General features: G+C 39.5%; 2 pseudogenes across 1 annotated transcript; both read right to left on the reverse strand.

Moving 5' to 3' along the window:
• Window positions 1-6,466: 6,466 nt before the first annotated feature.
• LOC103722076 (protein RADIALIS-like 4 pseudogene) lies at window positions 6,467-7,312 on the reverse strand (annotated as a pseudogene).
• A 4,412-nt stretch (window positions 7,313-11,724) lies between these two features.
• On the reverse strand, window positions 11,725-13,115 carry LOC103722069 (protein RADIALIS-like 4 pseudogene; annotated as a pseudogene). The gene is made up of 3 exons (XR_015987682.2): window positions 13,009-13,115; window positions 12,667-12,916; window positions 11,725-12,207 (listed from the first exon to the last, which is right to left on the reverse strand). The product of XR_015987682.2 is annotated as a protein RADIALIS-like 4 pseudogene (transcript).
• Window positions 13,116-13,986: the final 871 nt, after the last annotated feature.

The raw sequence follows: 13,986 nt of genomic DNA on the forward strand, positions 1-13,986 counted from the left end.
TCTATTCAAATCTAATCACAGACACCACGATCGGCCCATGGTCAACCCCAATGTATCCGTGCTGCAGTGCTCCCTAGTCCATAGAGATTATGAGCTGGGTCCGTTTTGATATTATTTATAACAACCCAGGATCTCATCCAAAATGGCTAGCTAAAAGGTATTATTTGAGTTCCTTACTCCTATATAAGTACCCAAGATCTACTCAGCAAATAACCGATGTGGGACTAAACACACGCCCGCATGGTTCCTCACATACTCCCTCTGTTCAAGCCTTGACGTCCTCGTCAGGCTAATGGTTCAAATCTATTCACAACATCACGATCGGCCCGTGGTCAGCCCCAATAAAATGTGCTGCAATGTCCCCTAGCCGACATAGGTTATGGGCTGGGTCCGCTCTGATACCACTCTGTCACGCCTCGAACTCAGCACTAGGTCTGGTACGCGACCGGCCGTATGAGCCCTATAGCAGTGCCCTAAAGATCATGCAAGGCCTAAGATGAACAAAAATATAATAAATCCATAATTAATTAATTAATTCAAATAAACAAATTCAATTTGTCCAAATAATCAAATTGGTTCAATTATAAGATCTTTAAATGCTCACCGGTATCAAAGAAAGATAAACTAACTAACTAGTTAATAACTCTGATACTCGCTCTCCGCGCCCAACCCATCAATGTCTATGCATCCTGCAACTTTGAAAAGAGAAAGAAGAAAAGGCGATGAGCTTTACAGCCCAGTAAAAATCTTTACACATCCATACCAACACAATAATAACATGAATATAAAAATCACAAGAAATCGATTCACATTTCATGAAATCATAAACCGGCTGTCAAAGGCTCAAACAATTAATATAAATATGCAAGTCAAATATCAACAAAAATCCAGCCACTCAAGTATGATATCTCATACAATATCTCAAATATCTTCATTAAAATTTTCAAAGTTTTTAATTCCATTCATTTTAAACTTGATCCGGATCAATTATCTTTCCGACTGTGGGCTCAAGCCCGGTCATATTTCTAGCCTATGATAGGGCAAACCAAGTGTCTCACTTAGAGCTTGTGACCGGCAAACCAATATTGCACACTTAGAGCCTATGATGGGCAAACCAACAGTAACAAGACGGCCTAAAGTCCATGTTTGTTTAATCAATTTCACATCCACACATCAATTCCTTTTTATTTATAGCTATAGACTAACCACGGTCACATTTCCAACCCATAACGGGCAACCAATAATAACAAGATTAGTCTATAGCACCATATCCATAAATCCAATTATGCAAGTGTAGTTTATGCGCATACATGCATCCATCATAATACCAATCACAAGTCAATACGATTAAAATATAATTTAATATAAAACTATTTTTGCTTTGGGTCGGGTCAGATAGGGTCCCGAGTGATTCCGACCCGATCCGATTTTTTGTTGGGTCCTAATTTTGGATCCAAATCCCACTCGGTTGAAGATCGGATCGGGTCGGGTTGGATCTGAATCGGTCCGGGTTGGATTAGATTTGAGCAAATCTAATTTGGTCATATCATAATTATGAGGTGCTGGGTAACCCCATGACTTGAAAGACTTGCAATTGACCTCCAGTCAGAACAGATGACCCATGACTTACTAACTAAGTCGGTCTACAAGCCAAATTTCATATCACACTATTTTTTGTCTGTATGACTGATTGGACGGAACTTGGTGTCTCCCTGCTCCCCTCTCAGGAGGACAAAAAAAATCCCAGACCTTCCAAAATCCAATTCCATTGCAGAAAACTTTGGCACATGACCCATATTTAGTTCAGTGTTCCCTCACTTTCTCCCTTCAAAAGTTAAAAGAAACAAAAACCAAAAAACAGAAGGAAAAAAAAAAAAAGCCAGCTACCAAGAGACCAGTAGCTATCCTTCCACGCTTGAACTCTGCTCCCCTTAGGGCTTTTCCTTTTTTTTTTTTTTGGTAGAAAGCTTTTCCTCATTGGCTGGCATTTCCCATCCCTTGGAGAATGATAAGGCCATGGGAGCAAGCTAACAAGCTCCTAGGAAACCCATATCTCCTTCCTGTCCGCCTTGAAAACTTGCTATAAATTCACTTAAAAATGACCAATAGTACCACGACCCCCTAAAAAAAACAAGACTCTTTTTTGCTTTTTCTTTCTCTCTTCTTTTGGATCCGTTCGGATCGGATCCGATTCAATAAACCTAGACCCGACCTAGAAAATGATTCAGATCCAATTTTAGGACTTGACTCGGCCCCGCGGATCCTAAAATACGGATTGGGTCACGGGTCGATCCGACCCATTTGCAGTCTTAGCGTATAAGGATTCTTACACTTTGTTGAAAAACTCAGATAGACTAATCACCCTTCCTCACGGCGATTTATGAACCGAGATGCGCAAAACGTCGCTCAGCGTCTTCTCGTCCAACAGATTGTCCTCCTGCAGAATCAAGTCATCATTGAAACTTATCCAATAACTCAAAACCCTCAAAACAATGATCTCTCCGAATCCAAATTTAGAGAGAGAACCCCAACTAGAGAGAGAAACTAGAGAGAGGAGAGAGATAAGGACAAGAAAAGAGTAGAGAACCGAGTGGCTCTCTCTCTCCCTCTCTCTCTCTCTCTCCCCCCCCCCCCTTTTCTACCTTCTCCCTGTGGGCATGCTCGGTGGCAGTAGCTGCCTGCAGTCGACGACCCCAGCAGTCGACGACCCAAACATGGCGCCGGCCACACGCCACACCAGCGACGGTTGGCCACACGCCACGTCCGGCGATGGTCGGCCAAACGGAAGGAGGAAAAAGACTAAACATAGGTTCGATTTTTCTATCAATCCGGTGGCTTGCTGGCCGGATTTCTAGGGGATGGTGGCCCAAAGACAGAAGAGAGAAAGGAGAAGGACCTTACCACGCCTTTGGCAAGCTACTCCGGACGGCCCGACGACGAACAACCTGAGTTTTCTCTCACGGATTTCATTGAAAAAGCTCTCGGTTGATGCCCTAGGAAGAGGTGAAAAATCTTTTTATAGATGGGGACCAATTCAAATTAGGTAGGATTTGATCTCCCGTTTCCCTCTCTCTCTTTTTCCTTCCAATGGATTCAGGAGGAGGAAGAAGGGTTTGAAATAGGGGAGGGAGAATACGCGATCGGGAGTCTCCCTCCCCCTTTCTCATGGGTCGGGCTGGTGCCCCAAGCCCAATGAAATGTGGGTCTTTACATTCTCTCCCCTAAAAAAAAAATTGTCCTCAAAATTAGCATATCTGAGGTTTCAAATAGTTGCAGATGCTTGACCTTCATCTCTTCTTCTTCGAGCTCCCAAATAGCCTCTCTTTCCGAATGATTGTTTCATTATACCTTCACAAAAGGAATGGTTCGATGTCGTAGTACCTGATCTTTTCTGCCCACAATTCATGTTAGGAACTCCTCATAGGTCTTTATACAGGAGCAAGGAACCCAAATAATACATTTCGGCTAGCCTTTTTGGGTGAGGTCCTGGGTTGTTATAAATAGTATCAGAACGGACCCGGCTTATAACCTATATGGACTGGAAGAGACTGCAGCATGGATCCATTAGGACTGGCCACGGGCCGATCGTAGTGTTTGTGATTAAATTTGAATAGATTTGAACCCATAGCCTGACGAGGACGTTAGGGCTTGAACGGGGGGAGTCTGTGAGGACCGTACGGGCATGTGTTTAGGCCCACATCGGTTATTCGCTGGGTAGATCTTGGATACTTATACAGGATCAAGGAACCCAAATAATACATTTCAGCTAGCCATTTTGGGTGAGGTTCCGGGTTGTTACGCTCTAGCATTAGTAGAAACGACTGTCACATTTACTATACACGCCCGCATGGTTCTCATAGACTCCCCTCGTTTAAGCCATGACGTTCTCGTCAGACTAAGAGTTCAAATCTATTCAAATCTAATCACAAGCACTACAATCAGTCCGTGGTTAGATTCAATAGATTCATGCTGCAGACTTCCTAGTCTACATAGGTTATAGGCCAGGTCCGCTCTGATATCATTTGTATCAATTCAGGACATTATCCAAAATTACTAGCCGAAAGATATTATTTGAATTTCTTAACCCTATATAACTATCCAAGATTTATCCAGCGAATAATCGATATAGGACGAAACATACGCTCACACGGATTATGACAATATTAATTTAATTTGCTGACGACTTTGTGATCACTTTACTAAGACTATATATAACGCATTTATGGACCACTATAAGGTGTTGAATATTTGCTGAAAAACAAAAATCTTCAAATGTCAATGTATAAAACTATTTGGAACATCGAGGCGCCCTCAAAATTCAAATGTCTCCTCTTGTCGGCACTCCTTAAAATGTTGAATACTAGGGAGCTCTTACAAAGGAAATTAGGCAGGTGTCTTGAGGGCTGCGTTCTATGTGATGGTGCTCCTGAATCACTACCGTACTCGGGAATATTCACTATTTTGTGTACCTCCATCATTTTATTAGGTTTTTACCAGTTACTTTGTATTTTTTTTTTTTTACCGTTTTTACCGGCTACTTCAGCATGAGCTGCAGCCAAAGCGGTCGCAATTAACTCGTCCAAGATACGCTTGGAGGAGTTCAAGGTTAACATGATGGCCGTTGATCTGCCATATCATCACCGCGGCTTCCACCTGAACCATGCAACTACGTGGGATATGAAAGGTTTTATGATGCCTGCTCTGCTGGTGCAGAGTCCTTCATAAAGGACTCTGGGGACTCTTAGGAGGACTCCTATGATGCTTGATTTGGCTTGATGACTCGTTTAAATGCTTTCTTTTTCTTGAGTAGATTCTAAATGCTTTCTAAGATGGAAGACTTCTTTGATTGTCTCCAATATTATCCCTTACTATCAAAAAAAAGCCAAACTTCCTCTGTTCTGTTCTGCTAAAGAAACTAATGGCTAAAATGTGGTTTGTGTTGACTGTAGTTGAGTGTGGGTCCACCCAAATTCCTGATCCTCCTTAATATGCTTGATTCCCACTTCGCAGTAGACTGTACAAAACTCACAGTTGGACGAATGGATGTGACAGTGGCAATATCTTCTTCACCTTCATTGCCTCCCAAATCCACGATTTTGGATGTAATGGATGCGAAATTCTTTTATGCTTTCACATTCCTTTCCTTGTTAAAGAATATGTAATGTTACTGAAGTATGTTTAATGAAAATTTTGAGTTCATTTCTGCTAGCAGAGTCCAACCATAACAGTATAAGATTCTTGGAAGCACTCTAAATTATGCATTCCAGCAGTGCTTCGATACTGTAAGCAGCAAATAAGGTCTGAAAGAGCACTTATCGAGTTCCGTTTTTGATTAATGCTGGTTGTAGTTGGTGGTAGGGGTGGTGGCTACCGTTCTTATCAAATACATTCCAAATCAAAAACCAGAAACGTTTCATAAAGTGAATACGAGATATAACTATGTATCTCCATAAATAGTATTTCGGAAATTAAGAGACAAATAGCAACATAGTATTGGGGCTGGTGATCATATGAGGTGGTGATGTCCACTGTTCTATTCAAAGAGAAATATTAAATAATATAACTTAATAATTCCACACATAATACTTCAAAAATAAAAATAAAAATATATGTTTTGAAAAAAAAATTAATAGAGTCACCACCATTTCACTAAGTGAGATTATGAGAAACACCGGATTCACAAAGAACGGGAGAAGAGAGAAAGAGCGAGAATATACAAGTATTTGGCTATGTACACAGGCAGAACTACATACAAAACTTATTTAATCATTTAAAAAGCATGCATAATTGCATGCAAAATATTGGGTTGACTATGTACAAGGACTGAAAGTAAAATGTTAACTGATGAAGGGCTAAGCATAAAACAACAGTTAAACGAAGGACTGGCTGATATTTCAATATTTTAGTTGTTATATATAGGCCAAGATATAGCTATGTCTATGACTATGACTATATCTGCTTATATATGAAGCAGTATCTACATGTCATTGCATGCTCATAAGTTGAATCTCCTTAGAGTCTGATGTACCAGTTCTGCTTTTCTATATAGCAGCTTGTACTGAAGATGTTTGCACAAATCTCCTTCTGTCTCAATCACAAACCATGAAAGGCTGAAACAGCCAGCTATTCCTTTTGTTTTTTTGCCCTCCTCTTTTACTTTTTATTTATTTATTTAGTTATTTTTTGAATAACTGTTGCACTTCTTTGCCGAAATTTGTTAAAGAGAAGAGAAGAGAAGTTACCACATGGAAATATATTAAACTTACTTTAATTAACAAACCAGCAAACCAACAAGAGGACTAGCCAGACATGTTTACGACATAGTTTTCCATATCTTTACAATGGGATGGACTAGGGAGGAGAATGGAAGATACATAAGGGATAAGGCTTCTACATCAGTGATATCTGATCTTCTTAGATTCACTTATATGCATCCAATTCTTTATTTGAACAATACCATGCTATTTCAAGCAAACTTATTTCTTTCTAGCTTTTGCTTCAGTGCAGCTTTAAGTACTTCAGCCTGCCAAAGAAGTGAAAAAACAAACTTCATTAGTTCTGCTTTGTGGTTTCATCAAACATTATCCTCAACAACCAAATTTTAAGAAGTTCTGGCATTATGGGAAGAAGGGATATAACAAAAACTACCACTCTCTATGCAGGATAACGAGACTACATGAAAGAATAAAGTGACGCAAGTGATAGCGACCATAGAAACTAGGCCTATTATAAAGCCTGAGTCGACCACAAGCTTATGGATAGCTTATCAGGGCCATACTGTTATCCTGTGCTAGAATAATGTCATGTGGCCTTGCTGGAGAGGTGCCTATGTTATCAAAAATAAGCCAAAAATTAACCCTAACTGAGAGTAACTGTGAAGACTCGTACGGTCGTGTGTTTAGTCCCATATCGGTTATTCGTCAGGATTGTGAAGCGACTATTCCCTTCATGCCAGGAGTAAGAACGATAAAGGAGAGAGCAAGAGAATAAAAACACAAAAGGAATGGAAAAATAGCTGGGAGGAGTGGAATATACTACCCTTGCTCACGCTGCCGCCTCCCCTGCTGCTGGAAGACCTGTAATTGGGGAACGGCACGTGGCCTGCTTCAATGTACTTGATGTCCTCGACAAGAAGTTCATAGTGGCGCTTCACCTCTTCGGGTGTCTTCCCTCCGACAGCCTGGGCCACTTTGTGCCAACGGTCGGGGGTCTCCTTGTCATACTTTGCCAGGGCCAGCTCGAAGAGCTTGTTCTCCTTCAGGGTCCAGGAGGTGTTCGAGCCGCCTGAGGATCTCTGTGGACTGGAGGCCATCTCTCAGGGCTAAGTGCCAAGTCGGTCCCAAAGGAGAAGGCTCAACTCTAAATATAAGAAGAGAAGGTATGTCAGACACAGTAGAGTTTAGAACTGGTCAAAGAGAAGTTGAGTGGTTTCTGAGTGTGATGCTCTAAGAGAGAAGGGAAAAGGACCAAATACAGCTCTAAGGAGGTCGGACAAATGGGGGGTGAAAAGGAATTGCTCTTAGGTTCCAAAATCTATGGAGTTTATGTGAGCTGATCTGGAGAAGTTGCTGCCTGGGGTGCTACTTATAAGCAGTTGGCGCCGAAATGGGTTTGTGGGGCAACGGTTGCCAGTTGGGAACAGTACTAAGGGAGGCCAGAATATCGATGACTCGCACCCTTTAGAACCATTAATATAGGGACCAATTCAGAGTGAATCTTTCCTTCCCCACTTTCTATCACCTAGTGGTACCGTCTCCCTGCTCGCTGTGTCTTTAAGTGCGATCCTAATTTATGAGATCGCTTTAAGAGTCAATTGCTGCCAATACTGTCGGATATATTTGAATGAGATTTTGTTGTTTGTATGTATGACAAATTTGTAAAATAGATTGAATAATAAATCGATGAATAAATAAATCTGATCTCAAATGAAGATTCAACTATGTAAGATCAAGACTAGTGTTTGATACTATGTCCTTAAGACAGATTTCGCCCTCCACACAGGTGCTTTGGATCTCTTGAGCGTCTGCCTCTCAGGATACAATGATTTTCACAAACAAAAAGAGTACACCAATTTATTTATACGGCGAACCAAAAATTGAGTTTTTATACTCCCTTTGAATGAATTCACTGATGCTCTTTAAGAACTCTAAAATGAGAGAACTAGATGAATTGAAGAATTCAGTGTTTCAAATGGTTGAAGGAAGGCTCTATTTATAGAGTTCATGGGGTGACTATTCAAGACAAACACCAAGTGAAGAGATATGTCTTTTCTATTCAAATAAATAGATACATCCCTACGAATAGTCATGCCTTTCATGTTAACAGTCATGTTTTTTATGCTGAAAGTCATGTCTTTTAAATGAAAAGATGCATCCATACAAATGAATAGATACATTTCTTTTGAAGAGACACGCCTCTTCCATGAAGCAACCTCTCAAATGAGTCACTTTTGAGCCTATTTTTTCATTCACTTCCTATTGCCTAACAGATTTTTCCTACTCAAAAAACCGTTTGAAAATAAATCATTATGATATGCATGAGATGCCACTTGTAAAAAAGAGATCCTCGGAGCTATACCATACTTTCACTTAGTATGTTACCATTCCGGTCCAAGAGCCTTACATGACTTAAACTTAGCAGCTTGTTCCATGGCTACCATAACTCCACTTATTAATCCGCATGTTACCATTCATTATAAGGGCTGTTAATTCCAAAGGTGCACTCAAACCCAGTTTTTGAACTCTTCACCTGTCTGCAAATCCATTGGCTCTCGCAAAGCTTGGCATAGTCCAGTTAGTTATAGTACCCATGGGCTGCACCCTGCACTATATCAAAATACGCCATCATGTTAGATAATCTACCATCTTTGCTTCTACTCTTCTACATCATGCCACTCTATATATGCGGACGCAAGGCTGCCAAGCATGCTGTTGGAGTTGCCCACTTTTGTAGGATTATTACAAGAAATATATGTATGTTTTTGTCAGGAATTTTATATTAAATGTTAGGGCATGAGCAAATAGTACCTTGAGATATTTCTAGATGGGTTTCAGATTATTTTCCAATAACATATGCTACCAAATTTTCAGTCAATTAACAGATAACCTTTACCATGCTTGAATCAACAACATAACACCTTATCATCAGTGCACAGTACTATATGCACTTGACGTTTGCTTTTCTGGTTGACTTGGTAGCACGTAAATGGATAGAATAATCTAATTTGATTATGCTTTTGGATTTTGAAAACTGCTTTCAATCAAGGACTGCCACATCATGAGCATGCAAAAGAAAGATTAAGTGCTCGACACAGTCCGGCCATACACGTAGAATTACATAAAAATACATTCGAAGGTGGATAAAAACATTTGGTGCGTGTATATTCTTGCCAAAGATGGAAAGAAACATTCACTTTTTTAGGACGAGAGTTCTGTAACACTTATCATTTTTTCCGGCATCTATCACGACAACTTGTGCATGATGAAAAGTTGACAGCTCGGATGCAAATCAGATTTCATGGAATCTCTGTGGGATGAAATGTCAGTAAGTTGGAGAATGGAGAATCCAAAGGTTAGAAGCGTGTTGGATCTTGCCAAAGTTGATGTCCCCTTTTGCATATTCGCACTACTAAATTCCATGAAAGTAGCTCCTCTAAAGTTGGAAGTGAAAGAGGCAGGCAGAGAGGGAATATATCCCGTCGAAGAATCTCATAAAAGCAGCAGGATGATGCCTCAATACACAAGCTTTGTATACCTTAATTGTTAAGTATCAGTTTGCAATTTTTGCATGATCCTGTTACGTGGTATAACTTTCTATTAACTGTTGGACACAACATAGTTCGCAAGATTCCTGAGGAGTATATGACATGGATGTTTTAATGGCTGAAATATATTGTATTCTGTTGATACAGCAGTACTGAGAATACAGCTACTAAGTACAATATTTCTAGTTCATTAAATGGCATTTACTTCTTATAAACCTTCGCAGCTAATTCTAAATATTAATTATGATGGAACATTTCTATACTGGTATTGCCATTATTCTTGGCAAATTCACGGCCACATATTCACCCTCATTGTTATTATTCTCCATGAGGAGAAACATCTGTCTTCTATTAATGTCATAATACTCCTGACGATACAAGAAGTCCCAAACATTGCTAGTTTGGAAAATAACATACATCTCTGATACACAAATTGAATGATAGTTTTGTTTACTGCTTACGATGTACCAGTTCTCCATTAGTATTATTATCGCCATCGTTTGGCAAAAATGTAAACATAGGAATTTATTTCTCCAAACTATCGAGCAATATCAAATAATTCACTACTTTTTACTCTGCCAAATAATTCTCCACTCTACTTATTTTATTCAAGGAGCACTTGGGGCTTACACATGAATGTGTATATATATTGTTGGCGGTGTTGTTTTTGCTATTGTTTGCCGGCCTTGTTGCTTATCCTATTCCTGCTTTAATATTCGAGAAGCTATGGATATATAACATATTTACATTTTTATTATTATTTGTGAATGAAACTTTTCAAATTTCATGGTACATTCTGTGCGGCTTTTCAGAATTCCAAATATTTAGCCATGGCTAGACTGTTCCTTAACGTCAAACTTGTGACTGTGACTATGAATGGTCAGAAGAAGTTTTAGTGGTCATGAAGATGGTTATCCAGCCTTTGGAACAAAGAGTACAGGTTCTATCATTCTTTCCGTCACCACTACTTTGTCTTGGAATGTCTAGATTGTGTGTCAATTCAAGAGATCGCTCGGGTGACATTAACAATGTTGGTGATTGTAATTGGAATCTTCCTGAGATATTGGAGCATAATAAAAAATATGCTCCCCTGCGAGATGGGGAGGGTTAAATTTTAAACGGGACCAGTCCCTAACAATTTGCAAGGTATCTGTACTATTAAGTGGTCCTTTCTGATTTATGAAATCATAGCCATATATCCGGTGGATACCTTTGCCATTGGTTTGGATTATTTAAGTGGTCCTTCTCAAGTTGGAGGAATCCACCATGGTCCTTGTATCTATTTGACTGGAATCATTTCTATTAATTAATCAATTCTGAATTCGTTTTGTCTGCAATGACTGATGAAGCAACCAATAAAAAGGGAACCAAGATAGGTTCTTTGGTTTCAGCTATCTAGAGACCCTAGCTGACTTCTTTATGGAGTCAGTTGAATTGTTAGCTTGCATTCCATATTGTTGGAAATTTTGAATTTCCTGTTATAAAAGATTCAATTTTTTTAAATAGAAATTTAATTCTTTCCTTTCTTAGAAGATTCGAAGTTTTAAAATATAATTTTAAATAGTCTCGCATTGGATGCGTAAACACTAGTGCTCTAGCATTTATACATGACTTGTTTCTTCAAGCCCAAGTTAAATTTCAAGGATAGTAGGGTGGTGACCGCGCAAGTGCATGGGCCGATTTCGATTTTAAATTTAAATTTGAAATTCGAAAGGGCTTACTCTTGGGGGATAATTAATGCGCACGCGAATAGCTTAATCCGAGATAGAGAAGTCCCAACTCAATTTTTCTTTTCACTCGTCTTAATTTATTTTTCATATGTTTTCATTCCATGATTTCTAATCCTTCATATGGGCAATTGAAGGAGTTGATTAGGTCAAGCTTTCCATATGATCGTGCTCATCAGAAGAGGATTGGGCTGATTTCGTTCGTAAAGAGTGTTCTTCGCATGCCTCGATGTAGGTAAGCCTTCGATCTTTTGATTTTAAAAGTTCTTCTGTTATAAAAATTTAAAATTATTAATCGATTAGCAATTTCTACGTGTCGCACCATCAACACATATTTCATACAGAAGTAGCATTCAGTGCTAGGCCATACCCATACAAAGAATGAAATAGATTTGCTCCACTACTTGCCACGTTATATCGAAGAACAGAGAGGTTAGAACATGGAATTATACCAAGTTTTCATTAACTAATAAGCACACAAACCCTAGTAATCAGACAGGCTTATCAGCCTACAGTGGAATTACAATAGGATGAAAGGGGCAGGTGAAAACATAAGAGAGACATCAGGCTGCTATGAGATCGGCGATAACTTATCCACACAGGGTGGCTTACAAATATGCTTCTATCTGGAACTCCAGTGAAGAACAACATTCCTACTATTCCATACGGATATATTTATTGCTTCATATGCTTCACTCGAGCTTTAGATACTTCCACCTGCCAAATAAATCAGATCAGCTTAGTAATGATTCATAAAACGGTATTCTAAAACGAGCGAGCTCTGTGAAGTTTTGGCATCATATGAAGATAGCGCATAATTAATAATCACATTGCTTTCAGAAAGGACAGACAGGAAGGCTTTATTATAGAATAAAGTGTTAAACAAGTGAATGCGATTGGGAATCCATATTATTGAGCACGAGCCAGCCACAAGCTTGGAAAGCCTATAGGTAGCTAATCGGAACCATACTACTTTCTGTCTAGCTCTAACTTTTGTTTTAGATTAGATTTGATGCGGCCTTGATGACTTGGTCAAGGGATACTGGGTCTGAAAAGAATGGAAAGCTCGAAGTTGGCCGCAGCGAAGTCTTGTTCTTTGAGAAACCGTTAAAGTGGTGAGAACTGAGAACCATGGAGGAAAGTGTGATAAGAGAACAGAGTAATGGAGCAGAGTACCTAAGATCAGTAGCTGGTTTCGATGTAATTGATGTCCCTGATGAGCAGTTCATAGTGGCGCTTCACCTCTTGGACCGACTTACTACCGACGGCCTGGGCCACCTTGTGCCAGCGGTCAGGGGTGTCCTTGTCATACTTCGCCAGGGCCTCCTCAAACCTCTTGTTCTCCCTCAGGGTCCAGGAGGAGTCTGAGGTGCGAGGGAGGCTCAGAGAACTGGAGGCCATCTCTCAGGATTGAAAAACGAGATGACTGATAAAGGAAGAGATGCTTTTTAGTATGTTCAACGGGGATAGCTAGAAGTAGGAACTACTGTGGCAATGAGATTAAAATGTAGTAGAGACCTGGGGGAGAGTTGGGAGATTGAAAGGAGAGAAGTTGGTTGGTCTCTTGGTTTCCAAGCTTACGAACTCTATGGTCTGTGTGGGCTGGTATGGGAAGTTGGGCAAGGGTGCTCCTTATAAACAGGAGGGGAGGGGGGTCGTGGGGGTGGTGGACCCAGTTGGAGAATAATGGAAAAGGAAATAAAGAAGGAGGGATGGCAGAATATGGGATGACTCGTTCCCTCGACAGCCACAAGGAGTAAGGCCAGGAGGAATAATATCTTGGAGGTGGGGGTGGTGAAGTGGAGAGAATAATCGGCTAGGAAAGGTCTTCCTTTGAAGCTATGACATCCACCATATATTTTTACCATCTCCTCTGTTATCTCTATACCGCCAACGCTTATTTTAAGATCGTACAGTGGCAGGATTTTGGCAGAATTTCCAAAGAGATTGTAAATAGTTTAGATTTTAATATATTGATCCTTATAAATACAACTTAATATATGCATCTATCCTTCAAAAATTATTATTCACATATATTCTTTCAAATCATTCTGCTTTTGTGTGGATTTGGACTTTTGACTGATGGCTTATGTTAATAACTCTTTGGATTAATACCCTTAATAAATTTGTATAAAAATATAGCTTTTTTCAATAAAATTTGAATATTAAATTTTTAGGATAATAGTGTAAGAAAAATAATAGTGCCAAATGATACTTAAAATAGTTATTCATTAATACCATTAGTCCAAAATCTAATGAAAAGAGCATCCATGCAAAAATAAGATGATTTGAAGATATTATACAAATAATAATTTTTGGAGAGTAAATATGCAAGAGCTATATTAATTGGTACAAGTATACATATAAAAAATTCTAAATATTTATACAAGTTGTGGTAGTTGAGCAGCACTACAGTAGGCATCTCTCGAAGCCGCTGGCCATCTTGATCTATGTTGTGTGCTAGAGGAAGTGGAGTAGTCATGGTTTTGCTTAAGT

The sequence above is a fragment of the Phoenix dactylifera genome, chromosome 1 (genome assembly GCF_051530095.1).
Source record: "Phoenix dactylifera cultivar Ajwa chromosome 1, Ajwa_hap1_PhDact_Kaust_v1.1, whole genome shotgun sequence".
NCBI lineage: Eukaryota > Viridiplantae > Streptophyta > Magnoliopsida > Arecales > Arecaceae > Phoenix > Phoenix dactylifera.